General features: G+C 37.2%; 1 pseudogene; it reads left to right on the top strand.

The window, feature by feature from the left end:
- The window catches only part of LOC122347532, a 663,620-nt pseudogene that overhangs the window by 202,006 nt on the left and 437,155 nt on the right, over window positions 1-24,459 (top strand).

The raw sequence follows: 24,459 nt of genomic DNA, 5'->3' as shown, positions 1-24,459 counted from the left end.
GTAGCGTACATTGAAGGAGATGTATATTTATTTAGTTTTATTCTGAATCAGCAGGAAGTATCACTTTAAGGATAATAAATTTGTGCTGTTTGACTTTTTTTGTTCATCATTCTTTGTGGCATCAAGTTTAAAGATCTGTGCAGTCAGTGTTCGTATTTATATTGTGGGGTTTTTTCGGAGGCTAGAATCTCTTGAGAATTTCTGAGAACATAGAGAAGCACCAACTCTTTCACCTCTTGGTTTCCTTGTCTGTCTTGTGAGAATGTCTCTGTTGCATGCTTTTTGTACTATTTGCAATGTCTGAGTCCCAGGCCGGTTGCCCGTGGCACAAAGAAGCATGCAGCAGACATTTTCTGAGACAGGCAGAAAACCAGGAGGTAGCAGTGTTTCTGTGTTTACTCAGAAATTCCTCAAGACTCTAACCTCCCAAAAAAAGCTCCACAATAACAACACAGGCACTGACTGCAACAGATCTTTAAACTTGATGCTACTGATGATGAACAAAGAGGTAAGAGTAACATAATTATTATCCTTAAAAATGACTCTTCCCTGCTGATTCATCAATAAACAAATAACATACATCTCCTTCAATGCTGCGCCACTTGCGTCTATGAGGTAATTGACTATGATGCAAATTAGAAGTCAGAAAGTGTTCACCAGGCTTACAATGAAGGCCTCGTCACCATGACCAACACGTATTGTTGGCCTTCTCTCTCATCTCTCGCAAACTTATCTCTCGAACCACTTATCTAATGGCTGGCTGTCGCCTTTTTCTCGGACCAGCGCAATTTCACACAATATTAGAGGCGATACGGCAGATGACCAATGCTGAAATATTCGACTCAATACTGTCTTTAGTGGATAAATTACATTTCTGATCACTGGTAATATGTTAATAAATAGAAAACGGCAATTTCCTTCAACTTTTTGTCATCAGTGCATTTTACTGATAACTGGTTATTGAACGCCCCACTAGCTCATTGTCTCTTAATTTCACGAGCAGCCGTTGAATGCTTTGCATCTTGTTCAGCATGTCATGATTTCTGGCAGAATAAATTATGAACATCAAATTAAAAGAAAGTCTGCTCTTCTGGTGTCTGAACTGTCTAATTGGCAAATGCTACTACATTACACTGGCCAATTTCTGGCTGAACACGAACAAATGAAACAAACTGGAAACCATTTCCTCAGTCAGAAGTATCTGTTGACGCTCTGTCTTTGCATTATATGACGGAGGCCTCCGTCTTTTAACTCAGGGTGTGTTAAAATGTCCAGGTAGTAATATAATGTCTATTGACAACTAGAGAATTGGTCTATGTCTGTCGTGTGTGTGACCAACTTTGCTAAAGCTGAACTGTCTGTTACTGCTCCAAGCTAGCTGCTCAAAAAACGAGACTGACATAATGTAATATGTATGGACTTCAGAGCTGCGACAAAACTCTGATTTGATGGGGATGTATACACCTAGAAATGGTAGTAAATCTGTGGGCTGGCCCCAGTAAACCTCTTTAAAACACAAAATGGTAGCCAAATGAAATTCTGTGTCATTACTCGCCCTTGTACTTCCAAGCAATATAAGATTTCTTTGTTCTGCCAGCTTGCTAAGGAAATAGAAACATTTTAGGCTGCCGTTGACTTCCCTTGGTATTTTCCTATGGAAGTGACAGAAGCTTTTACTTAAATCTTGAAAACCAAATGGACAGTTCAAACATTCATATTTCCCTCAAACTACAGTTTGAAGAGAATGAATAATAGAAACGAAACTATGTGAAATGAGCTCTGAACTTTGCGATAAAAACGATCTTCTGAAGCAGTGTCCGCATTACGCTCGAATAATGTCATTGTGAAAATAACATTCATCTGTGTATAAATGAAGTAACTTTTAGCGTAAGCCCATCTCTGCAAATCACTCAACTGTCTGCAGACGATATGTATCTGTGGTAAACGCTTGTTATTAGGATATCTTTTCTTTCTGTCAATCTAACTGATAATTTAATGGCTGAAAGATCTTTAACTGTGGCAACGGAAGTGATGGATCATGCCTGTTGTTTGGCACTATTGGCATAGGAAAGGAGCAACTTTACATACGAAACCGTATGAAAAACTCAAAATCTTTAACTAAGATGCAATTCTCTGAAACTACAGCAAGCAATTGAATCGATTTCCTATGGTCTGATGCAGGAAACCTTGAAAAACTCGGTAGAAGGCGGCACGAAAACTCCAAAGGCACGAATGATCGGCAACTACGTTCCTCTTTTGAACAGTGGGTTCGCTCCGCCCGCAGCTGCGTAATTCACACGGCAAATTCGAACCATTAGCGAGAAGCGCAAACTGCCGACTTCACTGCTGTGAAACCGGCACTCGCCCGTCAGAATCTCTTCAAACTATTGAATAATGAACCGGGCTATGTACTATGGTATGCAATAATAAAAATGATTCGTGTATAACATGGCGCGCTGTTATTTTGGCCGCTCGAAAAGTACTACATTAACAAAGAAAGAAAGGAAAAGTCTGAGCCTTCAAAAAGCAAAAGCTTAGCTACTGTTTAAATGTTCGTAGAAAGGATGACGACTGAGGCGCAGTGTTGTGCTGATTCTGAGATTATGTTTCAAGCAAATGCGATTATAGTTTAATCAGTGGAAGGACTCACGAGGAGTTCTTTAATGGCTGAGCGAGCAGATTCAAGTAATTTTCAGCGCAATCAGCTGAACTGAAAGTGGCTTCTCAAGCTCAAGTATGAAGACTCGGCCACAAGTCTACCTGACACTAATTAAATGTTAAGGTGGCACAGGTGAGTGCGTGGAGTCTCCTAACATCTGATTATTCTCTGGTGATAATGCGGCTGGCGTCACGAGAACGTCGTGACAGTGCTGAATGATCAAACAGGAGTACCTGCTAACAGGACTGGAGATTTCTTGCTGAGGCACACCAAACATTCCCCAAAATGGCAACTGGCTGGCTTATTTGTTTCTTTTAAAGTGTTTTCCAACAGATGGCATACACAGCCTTGCCTTCTGTATATAACTGAGTGTGTATAATGTTCTTGAAAAGCGTTCTCACAAAGAAGCTTACTGCATGTTTTGCAAGGCTTATACGCTGCTCTGGAAGATGCCTGAAAGTGTTGACAGGGTGTCGTTTGTGGGTGAGCAGAAACTCTTTGCAGACTGTGACCCTCCGCAAACCACTGCTCTCAACAAGAAAAACTCACGCTGAAGTATCTCGAGCCACCTCCGAGGTGATTGTAAGTAGACAGAGAGCGTTGGCTGTCGGAAATTCATCTGTCGCCTTACAGTGCTTTCTAATGCATCGAATCGATTCAATAAGAGAGATGTTGACATTGTCCCCATCCACCTGTCACGATGAGTAACAGTGGTGCACAGCCTGGTTTAAATCAATGAGTTGAAGGCCAATTCAATTAGGCAGCTTTGCTGGCTGAGATACAGCGACTATCCCATGTTAACCCCTTGTCGGCAGCTGACGGGTGAAATCGAAGCCATCCCGAGCTAACGCGAACGCTAATAGTCATTGAATATCAGGCAGTTGGCAGCTTATGGCAGTTCACGCCCTGCACCACATCCGAATTCTCAAAGTTAAATGATTTGCTGGCGTTGACTTTCTGGACTGTCAACTTATTCCATCGAATGCCGGTAACAGACCAACGTGAAATGTTCAAGAAAGTGACATGTCTGGGCCTTTTATGAAGCCGAACATGAGAAGACAAGCATTGGCGATTTGAGCATGAGAACACTCACTTTGAAAAATGAAAAACTCATTTTCAATTTCAAAGGTTAAACAGTTGAGTTTGACGTTGTATAATCCATTCAGCCAGGTCTCGGATTCTGAGTGCGGCATCTCCAGCTCGGCATCACGGTCAAATACCAAATAATGTGGTGCGATGATAGCAACTGGCAAAATGAGAATGGCGTTATCGTATAACTAGGGACATTCCGTGTGCTAATAATAAATATCATTGCACCACTGCACCGTGGTATACCTTCCCGGCATAATGGCTGGAAGATAGTATGAAAGCAAAGGGTCTGTCAGATCAATTATCTGTCTTTAGCTTTGCTAAAGTAACACTGCTGAAGGCTGGTGAGCATGAATGGACTGAAAAATGTTAAACTCAACTGTTAACTCTTGAGAGATTGAAAAATATTCCTTTTGAAGATGAACTGCTGTAATTTAATTAACTCCAATACCTTGGCGTAATCATGAACGCAACTTATGTTTGACAATGTGTAACATTTGGAGTGTGTTCACACTGACAATGGCGATCACTGTGAAGCTATCGAAGGTAGCACGAGTTGTTAACACTCAACTGCGATATCCCAATCTGGAAATGATCATGACACTTATTTGTCAGCACAAATAAAAATACGGCAAATACTGATATTTTATATGAATAAGATGTTCAACATAGAATGTGTGAGTTTTCAGAAAGCACTCTTTCTCGTCAACGGTAGTGTGTATGTGTTTTCTGGTATTTCGAGATGAGCTACTCCTTGTACTTTTAGTCGAGTGTGACATCTTTGCTCCTAAAGAGTAACATTCTGAGTTGTACATTTTTAACTACAATGCTGCCGAGAAGTTTCTACTGGTCGAGTAATGTTTGTGTAGCTTAAATTTACTGAGATGTGTGTTGGCTCAGCTGAAGTGAACATGCTAGTATGTGATTTATTTCACTTTCATATTTTTAAGGAAACTCACTGGTCAAACTCCTTGCAATTTGTAGTCTGATAATCCCCACTCTGTGAGCTGTTTCAGTGCAATCTCCAGGTGAAGAAGATGTTGCAGCTCAACATCCCGAACTTTAATCAGTAATCTTTAGTGTGAAACAGTAATCTAATGATAAATAAGAAGTTATTGACAAAAGATGATGTACTTGTGACTATACAAAAATGAGCAGTGTAATGTACTGCATGTGCAAATGCTAACGAAAGCATCAGCACTTTTATAATCCTTACGAAATATTCTGAATCACAAACAATCAGAAGCTATTTGACCTGTTGTTGATCATTTAATAACATCATTATGGGAGTAACACCGACTTTACTTAAGATATCTTGGCATTTCAGACTGAAGAATATCTACGAATCAATATATAACGGTGGCGTGATCAGGATATCAGTGATTTGCTGAACATGATACTCAATTCCCTACACATTACGAGTTTAAGTGTTTGTTCGATCGCATTGCCAATATTTCAATAGGCAATTTGAGAATGAAAGATTGAAGTTGCAACGCTTTTATCTTGCATTACGTAATGTGATCAAGCCATGATCAATGAAATGTATTTAGAAAATTCAGTATAGTTATGCACCCCCTTGGCGATGTTTTGGCAATATTGGTTGTGTCAGCTTTTCTTCAGATGAGTCTAAGCTGCTATGGCTATGAATAATCTCCTGCTAACACTACCCGAAGCAAACACCTCATTATTCGCGATCGCTGGAGTCTGGATTTGTTTGAACCTCTGAAAATGTTGACCGATCACTTTAAGTAAAAATCAATTACAAACTACCTCGAAATGCCATGACACTCTGAGAGAAAAGTTCACTAATCTGATATCATTAGGCGTTTTTTCATTTAGCGTCTACTAAAGTGGCCCTGAAAGTGTTTGAAGAATATATAACCTCCATCAGAAGAGGCACAAATGGCACAATGGAAAAGCTATTACAGCCTTGCTGAGATGAAAGCCATGACTGAGCGCTGAAGAGAAGGCTATTTTTGAAGAAGATCTGCACCATAGGCGTTCACCACTGTCTTGAGCTTTAGTGTTGGAGAACATGAAGTGCTGTTGGCAGCAAAATAAATGTGCCATTAGTGGTATCTGGCCTCTGCAAGTTAAACTTTAACGGCAACGGTGTGACTCAAACTATACGCTACGCAGTGTTTGTTTATTGTATTAAAACACTACTTAAAGCGTGTTGTATCTCAGTAAAGCTGATGTTTTAAAGTCAAAATCATCAAGCATTGGTTTCTGACTTCATCTTCCATTTAGTCTAGACTGAATGTTGCTGGGCATGTGTGTTGGCTCACCAGCTCAAGCTGAGACTTTTGCAAGAAATTCCTGGTACGTTATATTTCGTGAAGCAACCAATGAACGAAGACTATCCTTTTCGCCAGTATGAACGAAAACCAGAACAAAAGTCTCCTTGATCTCCGAGGATAAACATATGTTAGAAGCAGAGTAAAATTTGTCATTGCAAAAGAAATGCCTTCTTTCTCTGAAATGGAAAAGGACCATTGGGGAAAATATATATATATTATGAAATAAATATATGTAATGGCTTATGATTTTCAGCTAAGTTCAGCAGCTGGTGCAAGGCTGGGTAATGACACTCACATGAACACAAGCATCTTGCCATCCATCTAACTATTTCAAAGATGTGGTTGTCTCTCAGAAAATCAGAACTTTGTCGTGAAATCTGCCAAAAAAAGACAACATCTAAAAAATAAAAAAAATTACTGTAAATGTGTAATACGACCCAGTAATATTATAAACATAATAAAGTATAATAACTATATTTCGAAACTAAATTCATGAAACTATAATTTTGTAAATGTAATTAATAGTAAAGAAACAACATAATACTTTTATTCTTGATAGTATGTGATGAAATATGGAAATATTGCATTTTGTAAACGAAATGATATTCTTACTAGCATGTTTTACGGAGATATTATACGAATTGCATTTTCATTATTTAAAATAACTTTAATATTTATATATTTTGTGTGTATGTGCCATGTCGTGTAATAACACTGTGACTATTCTGAGATATGCCTGATATCTATAATGCATAACAGGGCTATTTTTGTATTCTTTCGCTGTATTATTTCACTTAATATTGTGCTAGATCAGTAAATGTGATTTTCAAGCCCGTTTTATGACATGCAAGAAAGCGTCATAAATTCACTGTTAAAACTAACTTACCGCAACCAAGCTGCACGACAGATATTTTGTGTAACACCAATCATTGTAACAATGACCTGAAGATGAGACAAGTAAACAACATCCCATCGGCTGTAGTGTTACGAACTTCAGCATCTGAATGATCATGACTTACAGGCTGTATCTGAAGTTAATCACCCCAACTACAATATCTAGGTGGAGCTGATAATGTTGAAAGTAGCAAATGCTGAAGCGTACAATATGTGATAACGGCAATTCAAGCTTTATCTTGTGCTGTTGTTACAAAAGATAGCTATTACGTAACGGCTGAGCAATAATCGATTTTCCCAAACTCTGACAACAGCAAAGAAAAAATGAAATTTGTTTGTCAAAAAAGTAGGACTACATACGAATTGCACTTTGAAAAAAGCGAGAGCTTTTTGCTGCTGTTAACCTGATAAACGCTGCGACGGGTATGACTTCTGGCGCAATGCATCAAACTCCATCTTTGGTGAGAAGGTTCAGGAACGAACTGCAGACATTCCTGAAATATGGTGATGACAAGGCACGTTATTTTTTCCAGTAACGCTGATTAATTTTGTGGGTATTGTCGCCTGAGGTAAACGGCTGATTTGATGAGCATGTCTTCTGGGCGATACAAGCCATTGTCTGTCGATGAAGAGCTTGATACAAGCTGTGACATTAATGTTGCTGGAGAAAGAAAATGGAAAAGCATACTGGCTTGCTCTTGGCTACGATGTAACTACAAACCGTCTTCACAGCAAATGATTTTTATCGAATGACCTGTTTTCAAGAATCGGTAATTCAAGGCAGAAAATATCTGCCGCATGAATATAATGAATTCATTTAATAGCACAACTACTATTAAATACTGAAACTAAAAGAATATCTACCTACAGAAAAACGACGTTCATTCATATTTAATATTTTAACATTAAATTGACTTTACTGTATTCATTTGGAAAACGACTTTTACTAACCTTGCTTTTTGTATATTAACGATGCATGACAAGGCTGGAATTTTAAAGCTGAACATTTTAGTGAGCAAACCTCAGCTAACAATAATGTTCAAAAAGAGATAACTGACGTGTTGTCATCATTATTGTGCAGTTAGTTGTTAGGACAAATCTCCATTAAATAGATGAGGATGTGACACCATCTTAATAAATTTGAACAACACCTGGGCTAATTATTCTGATATCATTCATCATTGATGTTAATTGATTTACAAATCAATAATTTAAAATCTACATTTTCTTTTATTTTATTTTATTGTTTTTAGTAAAATGTCACTATTTCTTATTTTATGTTTTGTGCTTTTCTTATGCGCTTATTCTTCAGTTAAATGACACGAAAAAGAAACAATGAATAATGTCGCTGACCAAATGTTTCCATAATCGACAGAATTCTGAAATTAGAAGAAAGAAAGAAAAATGAGGTAACTGGCGTCAAATAACTAATGACTTTTTACTGTTGGCTGAGTAAATTAACAATATTTATCATAGTAGAACGAAGAAACACAATAGCGCGTAACTCTTTTGCCAAATGATAGCTGCGTAACATCAGTACGTGTTTTGTTACATATAACTCAACCAGTTTCGATGGCACAACGTAAATATGACAAGCACAAAATGATTTTTATCTTACATTTTATATATATATTCATGATGATTTTGCTTGCTCTTTGTTTTATAATGGAATACTACGATATATTTTAGTCAAAAAAACTACTGACTTTACTACTGTATATAAACTTATTTTTGAGTGCATATAAATGGCAATTTTTATGAGAAAAAACCGCATGAAACATGAACTTTGAATGCATTTTGTTTCTTATAACTTTTAGCTATAATGATAGTTGAAATGATGCAGTAACGCCATTATAGAGAGAAAAAATTATATATATGCTATGTATATATGTATATGAATATATATATATATATACATACATGTATATATACACATGCATACATATATATATATATATATATATATATATACATATAAAAAACACAAAATAAGAAAAATCAAGACACTGCTGAAAACTTGTCACATGAAACTCCTCTCCATCTGTTTACAACCTGAAACACTTAATATGTATCATATATTCCCCAATACTCAAATGAGTATTTGAAAGATTTTAGAAAACACACGCTATCACTAAGGAAGAAGTCGGCAATGTACTGCGTGATGATGCTGTTCAGCCTGATTCTCTGAGAAGAAGTCCTCCTCTGAGAAGAAAACAGCAGGGGTGGGCTGAACGACCCCAACTCATTCAGACTGAAATCTGCAGGCTGAGCACAGACGCGGCGTCTCAAGCGCGCTAACCTCTCCGAGCAGGTGGCTTCTGTGCTTTGCTCTTTCTCTGGGTGCGATGGTATGTTAGTTATTTTAATGAAAAATCATGCGGCCGAAGATAACTGGGCGCCTCTGTCTGTCTTTTCGGTAGCTAAAACGGCACAGGCAACTTTAAACGGAATGCGGGTAATGATGCCGGGCTGGGCAATTAAGCGTGACAAGCTGGGCTCGGCTTGATATAGCGTCACGGAGTTCATCGTGATCTTGTCTTTAATTTAAGGCCAAATGAAGCTTTCTGCTTGATCTCTGCGGCTGTTCGGCGCCACCTCTGTGCGGAATCTTTGCCGGACATTTGTAACGCTCTAGCCTATCCGAAGGAAAGAAGACTAAGTATATACTTTTAGAAATCGGCAGCGCTGGTGCTGTGTATTCGCCAATCTCAGCGTGATAACGAAATGTGAGTGTAAACGGTGATCACCTAAAATCAAGGCTGTGCGAAACGACAGGGCGCAACTGAAGTATCGTTGTACCTGATTATGCGAATGCAGTCCCCATGTCGGCGATGGCCGAATAATCGCTTACAGGTGATCCAATATTGATGTCTAACCCTTATTTTTGCTGATGGCAGCTGTCATTTTATGTATTATAGTTACATGTCGATCTCATCAATTTCCTTCAATATTTTCTTTTTATTATTTAACTTTTACTAACATACCTCATGTAATCTAAATATGGGGCAGAATGTCCAAATCCAATTTATTAGCTTATTGCTTTTATTAAACTCTGCACACATGCATATATTGTATATTAAGCTATATATTATGCATAATAAATAGTACACACTAACTATATAACTATATATATATATATATATATATATATGTATATATATATATATGTATATATATGTATGTATATATATGTATATACATATATACATATAATAAACTTTACTTTGAATGCATTTTATTATTAGCGACTATTCTTTATGAACGCTTGCAGATACTGTATTATTAATAACAATACTGCAATAATATCTCTATATTCATTTTACGTAATCTGTGCTTATATCTGACCACCGGAGTGTAGGCATTGTGTCTTATTTATAAAAATAATGAGCCTATGATTTTAAATATAATGGCAATTTAGTCATTGTACCGAAGAAAGCAATTTTAAAATGTTTATAATTACAATATAATAATAAACATTGTTAAATTTGTTGACCCTGACGATGACAAATAGCACGATGCCATCTTCAAAAATGTATTTTTATTTGAAAAATGCAGGCTGCAAATCACACAAAATTTGGCAAAATGTTAAAACAAATAAAAGTTCAGAAAGTCTGTTATCAAGCATGCGTTTGTTAAAACACAAACAATAGCGGCCTCAAACATGACTTTTATCTGTGTGGTGAGAAAGTCGTCGTGAGCGTTATAGACGTATTAGCGCAAGTGAGAAGGAGAGACGCGACATCGATCGAAATGAATGCGTTGACTTTGGCGGCTACGAACTCTTTGATAATGGCCTGTGGCGCAAGAACAAGAATACAAACGACGCGTTTGGCGAAATAAATGTCGCTGGTTTAAGATAAATTGATAACGAGAATAAACGGCATGCGTGCTATGACGTTATCTCAGTAAGCCTGTTACGCAGCCCTGTGGCGTCGCCAGTGGAGATGACGTCGCGCAGCCCGGCCATACTACCATGGTAACATCTGCAAAACTCATGTGGCGACGGCGTGCTGATGAATCCCGAATACACTAATTAATTCTGAAAGACCGCGGCGTAACGCCGATCGAAAGGAAACAGAAATGAGAAACATCTCAACACGAGCAGCTCCATTGAAACATGAGCGTTATACAACAGCTCATCCTGATGAAGTGGAGTTTCCTTCGATGGAGCTGAACATCTGGGAAAGACGCCCCATCGAGGGTCTTGATCTTTTATAGACCTTCTGGCTCTCGTGGCGACCTCTGCGTAAACAACATCTGCTGGATGCACATCACTAATCGCTGATGAATCTAAGCATAAATCACGACAATAGATGTATAAAAGCTTTTGGTTCAGGACACTTTCCTCTTATGATAAGATTATTACAATACATCTTTGGTGAGCCTCTGGTCTGCTCTGTAATGCTCATGAGTTTTGGAGGAGGTGGACATCTTATGCTTTCAAAATTAGCTTGCTATGACCTTAAAGTCTGCTTGTGTTAGGCTGAGCCAAATTTGATTTTACTGAATCAACTGTACATGCACATCTATTTCCTTTGTATACACCTGAAAAGAGTACTATTCAAAAAAAAAAGCTTGTTCTACTTAATTTAGATCGCTAGACCTACTTAAACATAAGTATATCTCTATATATTATATTTAAAAACATGCTATAGAAATGTAGTTGACGTGGTTCTTGATAAATGCAATCAAGTTGCTCACATGGTAAACTACAAAATATGATTATTAACACTTTATAACATGGTTCTTTTGGTTAAATATAATAGTTAATATGAACTAAGCATGAACCATAATTTACATTATTTATTACCGTTACTCAATCGTTCAGTTTCTGTGCACTTACGCAGTATTATTAAATTCATAAGTTGCTCTTATTAATTACGAGTTAATGCACCGTGACCCAATAATATGAACCAACAAATGAATTCATCAGTATTTTTATTAATCCAACATTAACTCAATAAGTGTAATAAATGTATTGTTCATTGTTCACAGCACTTAACATATCACTAACTAATGACACCTTATTGTAAAAGTGTTACCATATAATTCAATGGGGGCTTTTTTTCATTTAAATATACTAACGTAATAATTGGAATTTAAATTACAGTTAAAATTATAGATCAAGTACATCATATAGCTTTAATGTTATTAAATATCAAATAAGTGTACTTATTTAGAGGCATTGATAAAAACATTTAGTCAGATGAATATTAATAATTGCATTATATTTGCTTATATATAAGCTATTGTGTGTATATATATATATATATATATATATATATATATATATATAAATAAAATAACATAGATGTGTAGGCATTATGGTAAATATTTATAAGTGAGTTTTTATGCATTTGTTATTATTTATATTAATAGTTTATATTTTATATAAATATTTCATATATAAACATATCTTACTTTTTTAATATATATACATTTAAGCTTACGTATTTATATAAAATGTACTTTGAACTCATACAACTTTTATTTTGACGTGAGTTATTATGCCCCGACTTTTTAAGTTCATTTTAAAAAAGTGTACTCTAAGTAATACCAGTGCTGGCCTTTTTTCTTATTACTATTATATGATCTGCAAATAGAACTTCTACCGTGCTTTTAACATTCAAAGTTACTGCACACCAAGTACAATTAAGTGCACTTCCTTTTCACAAGTCTATTTCCAGTCATGGCTTTTGCGTGTTTGGTAATTACGTAATCAATCAGAACATATCGTAACGGTGACCCATTTTCTGATTTCACGATGCGAATCGCACTGAAAATGTCACAAGAGACATCTGCTCCTCTAAACGGGACATGAAGAGGAGCAGAGCAAGCCGGAAGTCGAACCAATGGACTTCAAAACTTGTCGGCTAAGCCTCAACTCTCTAGCAAAACAATTCTGGACTCGCTTTGAATACCACCTGACTAGCGCCTCCAGGTAATCTGAGTCTGAGACCCCGGGCGCGAGGGTGTACTAAACGGAGAGGGGCATACGAGTAAGAGTGTCTCTGTCTTCACTGACCTTGAAGAGTGTTTTTAAATACACTTAAAATGAAAACCACGGGTGAATGGAAAGTCCACCCCTCTGACACAACCTCTAACTGCAAGTGCATAAAAGTCAATAAACCGAGCAATGTACCGCTTACACTTCATCTGAGAGCCCGCTGGATGAATCTCAGCGCTTGTTTAAAAGAGTTGAAATTAACACCGTCAAGGTGTCTCTCACCTTTAATCCAGAATTAAAGCGTGACAATCATAGGTGACTGAACCGATTTTAGTACGAATCCAGCTATCAGACTGTCCTTGAAAAAAAAAACAAAAAGAACACTTATTTAGACATCTTGGCACTGCGGATACATTTCTTTCACGTTTTGATCCAGCTGCCGCGCTATTCGCCTCAGACGACGTGACGGAAGACATCATTACACAGGGCATCAGGATGAACCAGAGTGATGTTGTTAGCGCTTATGAATATTCCTCACGCATTTCTCCCAGGCACTCCAAAAAGGAAATTGAAACCTCCGAAGTGGAACGAAAAGGAACTAAGCCTGTATGCAAAGTGAATTAGGCTTTACTGTTAAAAGTACAGAATTCAGGAAAAGAAAGAAAAATCAATACATGGTGTGTCTAATTAATTCCCCAAGGGATTTCTCAACTCAAACAAGAATTAATTAGCCCAGACATCACGCTTTTTTCACCCCCTCCCCCACCCTCTTTACAAAAAAGCAGGACTCAAAACACTCACCCAGGACTCAACACAAATACCACAAGCATCACAGTAACACACAACCATCCTGAATGATCTGAACGATGTGCTCGCTGGACGACAGAAACTAGATCGCATTTCTGAAGGAAGCGTGAATGCAGTTTTCTCCTTTCTCCAGACGTCGGTTTACTGAACTATTCAGCCGAGATCTGTAGCGATTTCTGCTAAGTTTGGCCAAAAACCACCCACTTAGTCAGGCAGGAGCTGTCTGACCAGCAGCAAAACCGGAGGTCATTTCCATCGCTGCTTGATGCATTTATCTGTAATGGTTTGCCAAAAATAAAAACAGCAATTTCAAATGTGAAGAAAATGTAGGATTTTTTAAATAAATCCACGCAAATTAGCACTGGACAAATAGCTTAAGGGGAAACTCTGCATAAAAAAAAAGGCACAGTAGGTTTAAGTACAGGAGAAAATAATAGTTGTAAATGCTCCTAAAACTACATTTAAGCATCCTAGTATTGTAATGCCCAGTAATATACTATACTAATATACTAAATGTGCATAAATGTAGATAAAAATACAAATAAATATTTCACATTACTATAATTTGCATCACCACAAAAATATTAATATTTAAATAATGATTAAATAAATATGATTAAAATTATTTATAGTTTAATAGTTAATATTCTAACTCTAGATTGAAAAAAACAATTTTAAATAAAGTGTTGTTTACTTAATTCTTTATATATAAAGCCTAACTGAAAATTATGATTTTTTTTTTTTTAAATGTAATTTCTACAGAGAAGAGACTTGGATTTTAGGCCTGTCACAGTAACGACTTTTTGTTGTGCAATATTTTGCCTTAACTGCGATAAGTGATATGATTGTCATTTTAAGACCATGTTATGTCACTGAATCATAAGATAACAGCATAAAAAAAGGCACAAAGTGGAATGCAAAACACTTTTTATGTTATTGTGATTTTTGCTATTGCTCTTTTCTATGACAGTGAAACATTCTGTCTCATGAACAGCTTATGCATTTTTACAACTTCCACTTCTTCAACAATTTCAAGTTCCAAAATTATTACAGGGGTTGATACAGTTCATAAATAGTCATCTAACTTTTGGAAGCAATGAAAGGATACTTAATAGATGGCTTTTTTATTGTTTAGTTCCCCACTTATTTCGTCGTCTAAGAATAATTTATATATATATCTCTCTTAGAAATGCACACAAAGAGTCAATGTCAATCTTAAATCTTTTCTCATAATACCATAACTGAAAAGTGCCTTTCATTTCTCCATATCAGATTCTTTTTTAGCTTTTCCCATCAACTTATTTTTTCACAATTGCCCTTTTTTACAGACTACCAAAAGGACAAACATTTTATTTGTAATGCCCAAAAATTGGCTTGTGCAAAAAACGTCCAAAGATAGGAGCACTGCTGTGCACGACAACTCTAATATCTCTGGCCTGGACAAACAAAACTCCTGCACACGCACGTGCTCTCTGCTGTGTTTAAATGGGTATATTGAGAGTAAAAACAGCAGCGCGCTTCAGGAGCATGGTAATGTGACCCTGTGAGCTCCTGTTAACAAAACGCTTCAGTAATAATGCCAACATCACAACAGCTAATGTTAGAGGAAATAGGTCCTCGGGCGCATTCACTACACAGATGCAGGCTCACGCTAAACGATAATGACAACGAGAGAGAGAGAGAGAGAGAGGAGAGGAGAGAGAGAGAGGAGAGAGAGAGAGAGAGAGAGAGAGAGAGAGGAGAGAGAGTGTGTGTGTGTGTGTGTGTGTGTGTGTGAGAGAGACTTTATTTTCCTGAATCTGTGGCGAAGCAAAGGTTGTTTAGCTGCAATGACTGTTGGCCTTATGTAATTGAGTTTATACATTGACATTTATGCAGAACAGCGGCAGAGGCATCACACGAGCCATCAAACTGAAATCATATCGCCAGCGTTTAACTTTGCGCACTTCAGTAAACATTATCACTCAACCAGGTTTCCGAGTCTACATGTTAAAGACTCCCGAGGCCATTTAACGCACCTCACGTATCATAAAGATACGTTTCACTGCACTTGTTAATGGCACTCAAATGCAGCCGCGTTTATTTCTGCAGCCGCGTTTATTTCTGCAGCTCCGTAAGAACGTGCTTGAACGGGGGTAAACAACTGCTAGCCGCCTTGCTAACTTCCCGCCAGTTCTCGGCGCAAGCTGTCTAGCGCGTTTATCTCGCATCTACATCTGCGTTCACGCATCCCGATATTTTCTATCCCTCGGCTTGAGAAACACTGCGTTCGTCCGACATGTCAAACTCACCGCACGCTGTTTTAGCTTCCTCCTCCCGAAGGTTTGAATAGGCGCGTACTGTACCGGATGTTACGTCACTGGTTGACGTATTAAAAACTCCTGCGGAAATCACACCGTTCCTTCCAGACAATAGCGTTTTTTTCTTTTACTGAAGCATGAAATACAAAATCTATCCTACAATACATATCGTTATTTAAAATATTTTACTAAACATATAAAAACATAGCAATAAACAAACAAGTTTAACAAAATTACATAGACTGAACTAGAAAAATTCCAAATTTCTATTTTGAAAATCTAGTCTAATCTAATCAGTTCTTTATGATTCGTATGACATCCTCTGACATTCAATATTGCTTCTGTTTATGATTATTTATGTAATGTATCCGAAGCTCATCTGTTCTGATATTTAACCATGTTTCAGTGTATTTGTTGGCACTTGGCCGTGGAGAGTTGAGTCCTGTGCTAAAGCTGCTCTAGGACGCGCCTCTGGTTACTTTCCTGGCATGGATGCGTCAAACTCAAAGATACTGTGAAATCCTTTAAAATGTCAGCCCTCCAGCGCCCCACCTGCTTGATACCGATTCAGGTCCCTCCGTATCCCGCAGGATCCTGTGACAGGATACCTCTATGAGTGAGCCAAGATTCTCCGAGATCTTCCTCCACTATGTCTGCCTGCTCGATACTAAATGAAGATTGTGTAAGTGCATGCAATACGATGCTCGGTTTGACTGATTCAAGACCACGATCCTGTTAGATTTTGGACTTGAGGGCTGCCATTAATGAGGCACGAATAATGTGTAAATCAGTCTCTTTTCCAGAGCACTAATCCAATTTTTCATCCGATGTGTTTTGTAATTTACACTTTTAAGTGACCAGGCATGCTTGTAAAATAACATTTGCAGCGACACACGCAAGAGAATATGGATGCATTATCTAAATTCTTTTAAAAGAGATGATAAAGCAAATTGAAATTGGCATGCAAAGTACAGAGTTTACAGTAATGTATCATATACGCATTTAGTGTTCATATTACAAATGTGCATCACTATATGCAAATGTACGAGCTTATTCATTGCTTATATGAATAATGAAAAGATGAGTTAAGCGCTTTCATCAAAAAGAGATCTGGAGAAATGTTTCATTACATCATTTGCTCACAAACAGATCCTCTGCAGTCAATGGGTGCCGTCGGAAATGACATAAATTCACCAGACATCAACTGATGGACTGGAGCGGTGTGGATTACTTGTGGATCACTGTGATGTTTTTATCAGCAGTTTGGACTCATTATGGCGGCACCCGTTCACTGCAGAGGATCCAGCTGTCGAGCAAACAATATAATGCTCAATTTTTCTATGCTCTTACAAAGTAACAAGCTCATCTAGGATGACCTGAAGGTAAGTAAACTTTCCGTAAATGTCTATTTTGGGATGAATCATTCTTTTAAAACTTTTCAGTAACTACAGTATTCTTGTTTTTAGGTGATAGGCCTGGCTCCTAGGACACACTTTCACACAGAATTTAGCTACAACCCCAATCAAACACCTCTGAACCAGCTAATCAAGGTTTTCAGGATCACTTGACTAGTCACGGGGATCAGGTGTGCTGAAGCGGTTCGGAAAAAAAAACTTTGCAGGGCAGACGGCCCTCAGGTGCAGGGTTCAAAAGCAAGGTTTTAGGGTTCATTACTTTTAGTCGACCACACAAATCTACCTTCTAGACATTACAGTTTGGCAATGTATCATTTATAGGTATATCCTTTTGAGAATAACTGAAATATTAAATACAACTAAGCACACTGTAATTAGTTACTCGCACGGTTTTCAATAGGCCTCAGCTAATATTATTCAAGTCATAGCAAATCAGTGCATGTCAACACAGGCCCCTGACTTGGTCGATGTGTCTTGTGTCATTAAAAGTGCTAAACAAACTAGGCATGTGCTAAGTGTGTCTGTCAGAACATCGTGCTGTGTTTAGACGTAAAACTTTGTGACAAACAAGCGAAGACAGGTTTGGTTCGTTTCACACTTATATATTGTAGTACCCACATTCTCACACTCTTCAAGCTGAGACACTGGGGATATGACTGTATCTTGTGTGTATCACACTTTTATTTGTCCCTCCTCAACAAACTTTTCCAGGTCAGAACGTACTCACACAGCCAATTGTGAGGATTCAAGAGGACCAATTAGGAGAAGCTGAATTCTCCCAGTGGTCTGTTTCCTTTTGATTTTGGTTCTTCTTTGGTTACATAAAATGAGTTCCACATTCTGCTTTTTAAAAGTTATCTCAGAAGATTTTACAGTGCTGACTTGTTTTTTAATAGTTTATGAGATGTAAAGCAGAACAAAAATCTGAATTGTGAGATAAAAATGAATTACCATTTAAATTTTTAATTCCTGGTAAAAAAAAACAAAAAAACAGCTTTGAATTGTATTGTGAGAGGACCTTTATTAAAATGTTGAGTTTCTATCTTATGGTTTATATTAAAAACATAGAAACTCAAAATTCTATGAAAATTATTTTTGTTCCCTCATGAGTTTATATCTCAAAGTTTTTCCCACAAAGTTATAAAATTAAAAATGGTTATTAAAAAATGCTACTTTTTTATCTCATGATTCTGATTTTTCTTTTCTAATTCTCATAATTCTAACACATTTCTATTAGTGCTATCAAATGATTAATCATGATTAACTGCATTCAAAATAAACGTTTTGGTTTGCATAATGCATGAGTGTATACTGTGTATATTTATTATGTATAAATAAAAACGCATTCATGTATATATTTAAGATGTATATATTTCAAGCGTGTTGTTTCTATATGAAATATATGTATATATATAAATATAAATGTATATACATGTAAGATTAATCACAATTAATCGGTTGTCTGCACTCATTTCTATACAGAAAAGGGATGGTAAGATTCACTGATATAATTATTAGTATATGCGCTATACTTTTGTATTTAAAAAGTGACCTTTAAAATGTATTGTATGCATAGATTGATCTAGAACTCTTTCTCAAGTGCATTCTTTCACCGCTGTTTCTATGTGAATATGACGAATGTGTTAGAAGTCAGAATGCATATAAGTTAATTTATGATTTGCTGTCTGTCTGAACCAAATCGCAGCTGCTTCATATCTATCTTTATTGGCTATATGCATCGAAATGTACATCGCATCTACCTCGTTATGGAGATGCACATCCCTAATACAGAATCGCTATGCTCATATGCAATGCTGATTGACCATCCGTACATGTTTGCGAAGAAAACTATTAAAAAGCAGCGGTGCAGCTTCTGTCGAACAAAACCATTTAAACGTGCAGAAGCTGAGAGTAGAAGCATCAAAAAATAAAAGTCGGAAACAGACTTGTCAGCATGTCACCTCGTCTGGTTTTGTTACAAACAGAGCTTTCTGTTCACAACAACGTACAGAAAGAAGATGAATCCATCTAAAAACACTAGATTATCTAGACATACAGCTGCTAAGGAATTCCCCAGCAACAAAAAAATTGTCAGGTGAATGTTTATTGCTGAGCGCCGAGGGGCCATTTTCAGGAATAAAGACCCGTGAGTGAGGGTTTGTGGAGTCTGACATAAATGTGAAATTTCTTTCACTTCTTTCAGTTGCAGCAATTAGCCTAAGGAGTTATTCTCCTCTGGTGAACAACTCCGAAGCATGCAAAATGAGGCGACACACGAAGGCACGCCACTGCATTAGTATACCTGACAGACCTCGGGTCCTACTCAAAACAATACAAATGAGGAGTTTGTCGTTTTGGGGTCATCCCATGACCGCCACGGCATGTCTTGGGGTTCCTCATAGCATCAACACCAAAGCCTTGGAGACCTATTATAAGCAGGTCCTGGACAGAGGCTTTGCTTCCAGCGCTTTCCTGATGAAATGCCACATGTTTTATAGGAAGGAACTCTATGGTGGACAGGGTCATAATGAGCCCGTGGAGAACCAGGCATCTGTCAGCGCTGGGCTTGTGTGTGCGTACGTATGTGGTAAATATGAAAGAGAGACTAAAGAGAGAGAGCGAATGAGAAATGAGGAAGAGAACAAGAGATACAAGACTCCTGTGGACAGTAAATTCAGCAGTCAGATGGTGCAGGCACACGCATTACGCCGATAAATAGGGAAATTCTTGGCCTTAAGGAAATATAACGCATGCGGACTGAACTGCTTTGTTTAGTGCTGGCATTAGTGGAGGCCATTTATGGAGAAAGCTTGGATTATTGATCATTTTACGAAAGATGTATTAAAGATCTTATGTGCTATCACAATGCCTTGGGGTGTTATGTTTACTCTCAAAATCAGCACAAATACAGCATTTGAAGTGTATTTATATTAAATAAAAAAAACGAAATGAAATCCACAATCAAGCTTTTTTAAAGCCCCAAATGATACGTTAGAGGAACCGCTACACTGTTCAGATCAAGGATCTGACAAAGGATTCCCAGGACAGACTGGGTAGACATGCTGGAGACGAGTGACTTGACTAAATTTTAAACTGCAAAAAGTTAAGGCTGAATAAAATGAATGTTAACATTGTAGCAATAGCTAAAATACATTGTACGGGTCAAACACCATTAGGACATTAAGTAACGATCATATACACATGACTATATACACAAAACCAAAACAAAGACCATAAAGCATTGCTAGAAATAAAATAAAAACCTATTCAAATTACGTAAATTATTTATTTCAGGCAACATTTCTAATTTTCTAACTAAAACTAAGTAAACTAAAACTAATCAAGAAAAAATGTATAAAAATATCAACAAAACTACAGGGCCCCTAAAGGCGTACAGAGGTGGGAAAATAAATGGGTTTTTAATGTTTTGCGTTTTCTCAAATAAAAGCAATGAAATGTTTTAATATATACTTTGTTCCCTTAATCGTTTGCTGTAGGGAGAAAAAGCTTAGCGTGCTGCATGTTGCATTCATATACTAGGCTATTCTGCTTTATTAATAGTAATATTATTAATAAGGTTATTAATAGGTTGTTAGCCTAATAATTTTAAAGCATGTATTATATTAAATTTGTTGCTCCAATATCACTGTTTTAAAACATTAAACCACTTTAAGCATTTTAGAATGCCCCCAAAATGTGCTTTGAACTGTATTTTTAATACTTGAGTCTAAGTTAGAAATAAAACTTTATGAACAGCTCCATTATGAACATATGGAGCTATAAATCACAGCAAGCTGCAAAGTTAACAGGAAGTGTTTGCCCAAACTTAATTGGTTTTGCTACATTTCTCATTTTTTAACTAGAAGTACAGAAAACGAAACAATAATAATAAAAAAACACTAATAACTTACTAAAATTACTGAAAATACATGAACTATACATACTGTAAGAAATAGCAATAAATAAAAAAACATACAACTGACAAAAACATCAAAATGACTAAAACTACCTAACTAAATTTTAATTAATTAATTTAATTACATTTGGAACAAAATATTAGCAAAACTGTTGTGTATCAGTGATAGCTACTAACACTACTATTAACACTGATATAAAATACACACACACACACACACACATTGTGTTTCTATGTTTAATGGTCACGTTTCATAGGCTTACTGTTTCTTTCTCCTGTATAAAAACTATATTCTACTGCCTTACACTAACCTTACATCTAAATATACCCCTCACAGGAAACTTTCTGCAATTCTACATTTTCAAAACTACTTCATTCTGTATGATTTATAAACTTGTTTCCCCACGGGGACCCAAAAAATGTCACCACAAGGTCAAAAGTAAACTATTGCTATTCTTGTGGGGACAGTTGGTCCCCATAAGGTGTAATACCAGGTCACACACACACACACGCTTGCTTTTATATAGCCTTGCCATATGACGCTGTTGCACACACACACACACACACACACAGACAGACACACACAACCTTTTTTTTCACTGTGAAAAGTCATTTCAAATAATGTTGTCCCCTTGTCCCCAATGCATTAAAATGGGCTTCACAGTACAAATCCAAATCCCTGTGACACCATAATTAAACTATGAAATTACATGTTCTGCTCATGATTCGTTCCAGTGGCACTAATTAGGACTTTCTTTTTCATGGCGCCAACGAAAGCACTGAGTTGCATATGCAATATTTATTTAGTTTGTCAAATTTACTTGAATCAGTGTGTTATTATCTGCTGCATCAGAGCCGTTTTGGAAGGAAGGTGTGATAATGACCCATTTCATGCAGACTAGGCTTTTGTGTAGCTGCAGTATCTTTAGACACATCAACCAGGGAGTTATTTCCCTCAGCTGTTTTTATACCCCACAGCTATTTTTGTAAAACACAGAATTTGTGTAACTGAGAATGTGGGAACCGTTTAGCTCCTCGAAACAAGATGCAGTCTGGTTGACGTCTGAACATATGAAGATCATAACATTAATAACGGAGAAAGAAAATCAACACCACTACACAGATGTAAGCGGGAATAGTAAACAATATGTTAATTTGGGCAGCCATCTGACCTGCTTCCATTTAATATATGCTAATTTGTAGTTACTAATTAGCAATAAAATGGGGTGCACTTTAGTTAAACAATGAAGTTTGAGGGTGTTTAATCAGCCACTTGAGCTCAGAACGCAAACGTTGAAAAAGGTGGAAGAACTAGTTTGAATGGATTTCTGTCATCGGTGCCACATCAAGCAAAGTCCGCCAGTTCTTATGTTCAATTCTTTGATAATTATATACAATTACGCAGGCCATAATTAAATTCGTCATTATCTCAAGTACAATGCAGTAACAAGAGAGCAGAACGAGAAAATGTTTGATTGTGATAATTACTGAAATTATTACATGAAGACGCACTCGTAATTCAGAAATACTTCATTCCCAACCAGGAGGCCACACACAGCCTTGGAACATATTTAACAAGTAAACAAAGTTAGTGAACAGAGAAAGGAAAAAGCGTTCAAAAACATTCACTTTTATTTACCAAGAAGACTTCCCTCCAGTTATAGAATAATGAGTTCACACTGTGTGTGTCCGGATCATAAAAAGCTTTATATCATAATCAGGGCTAGAAAGAAACTGGAAATAGACCATCCATGCAATGCATTAATGTGTGTGTGTGTGTGTGTGTGTGTGTGTGTGTGTTTGGATGCTCTATGTAGATTCATTAGTTCATTAGTTTTTTTCAAACATTCTATTTCAGTAATATGATATTTTTCATTGGTACCTATTGATATTTTTCATAAGTAATCATTTCTAAATTATGTTATGTAACCTTATTTCGAATCATCTCTCACATGTGCTCACTTAATTTTGTGGCGCTTAGAGGATTCGTTCAGGATGGGCTATTCTAAAATCAGTCAAATTCTATTCTGTTATTGAACAAATGAAATCAGTATCAAGAAAATGAATCTTTGCAGAAGTTGCATATAAAGTTGCATTTGGATTTACAGGTGTTAGTTCAGCTAATTCAGGATATTTAAAACATGTAATGTTGAATACAAATATTTCAAAATCCAAAAATACTTTAAATGTGAAAGTACAATCTCCATTAGGAGGCAGCACGTCAGTGTTTGTAAGTGAGTGATGGCCTATTTCTTCAATACTCATGTCTGGTGAGTATGCTGGCCATGCAAGAACTGGGCTGTTTTCAGCTTCTGGTAATTGCAACGTGAGGCCATGCATTATCATGCTGCAACATGAGGTGATGGTTGTGGATAAATGGTACAACAATGGGCCTCAGAATCTCGTTCTGGCGGTATCTCTGTGCGCTAATCAATAAAATGTACCTGTGTTCATTGTCCATAGCATATGCCTGACCATACCGCCACCATGGGCCACTTTATCCACAACGTTGACATTAGCAAACTGCTCACCCACACGACACCCTACATGCCATCTGTGAAGAGAACACCTCTCCAAAGTGCCAGATGCCATCGAATGTGAGCACTTTCCCACTCAAGTCGATTCTGACGACGAACTGCACTCAGGTCGAGACCTGATGAGGATGACAAGCATGCAGATGAGCTTCCTGAGATGGTTTCTGAAATTCTTTTGTTATGCAAACCCGATTGTTACAGCAGCTGTCCCGGGTGGCTGGTCTGGAGACGATCTTGGAGGTGAAGATGCTGGATGCAGAGGTCCTGGACTGGTTACACGTGGTGTGCAGTTGTGAGGCCAGTTGGATATACTGCCAAATTCTCTGAAACGCATTGGGAGATGGTCTATGGTAGGCAAATGAACAGTCAATTCACGGGCAATAGCTCTAGAGGACATTTCTGCAGTCAGCATGCCAGTTGTACGCTCCTCAAAACTTGCAACATCTGTAGCATTGTGCTGTGTGATAAAACTGAACATTTTAGAGTGGCCCTTTATTGTGGCCAGCCTAATCCACCCTGTGTAATAATCATGCTGTCTAATCAGCATCTTGATATCTCACAACTGTGAGGTGGAAGTGTTATCCTGGCAAAGGAAAGG

The sequence above is a fragment of the Puntigrus tetrazona genome, chromosome 6, assembly GCF_018831695.1.
Source record: "Puntigrus tetrazona isolate hp1 chromosome 6, ASM1883169v1, whole genome shotgun sequence".
Classification (NCBI taxonomy): domain Eukaryota; kingdom Metazoa; phylum Chordata; class Actinopteri; order Cypriniformes; family Cyprinidae; genus Puntigrus; species Puntigrus tetrazona.
Note: the sequence above shows the minus strand (reverse complement) of the source record. Positions and strands in the feature narration are given on the sequence as shown.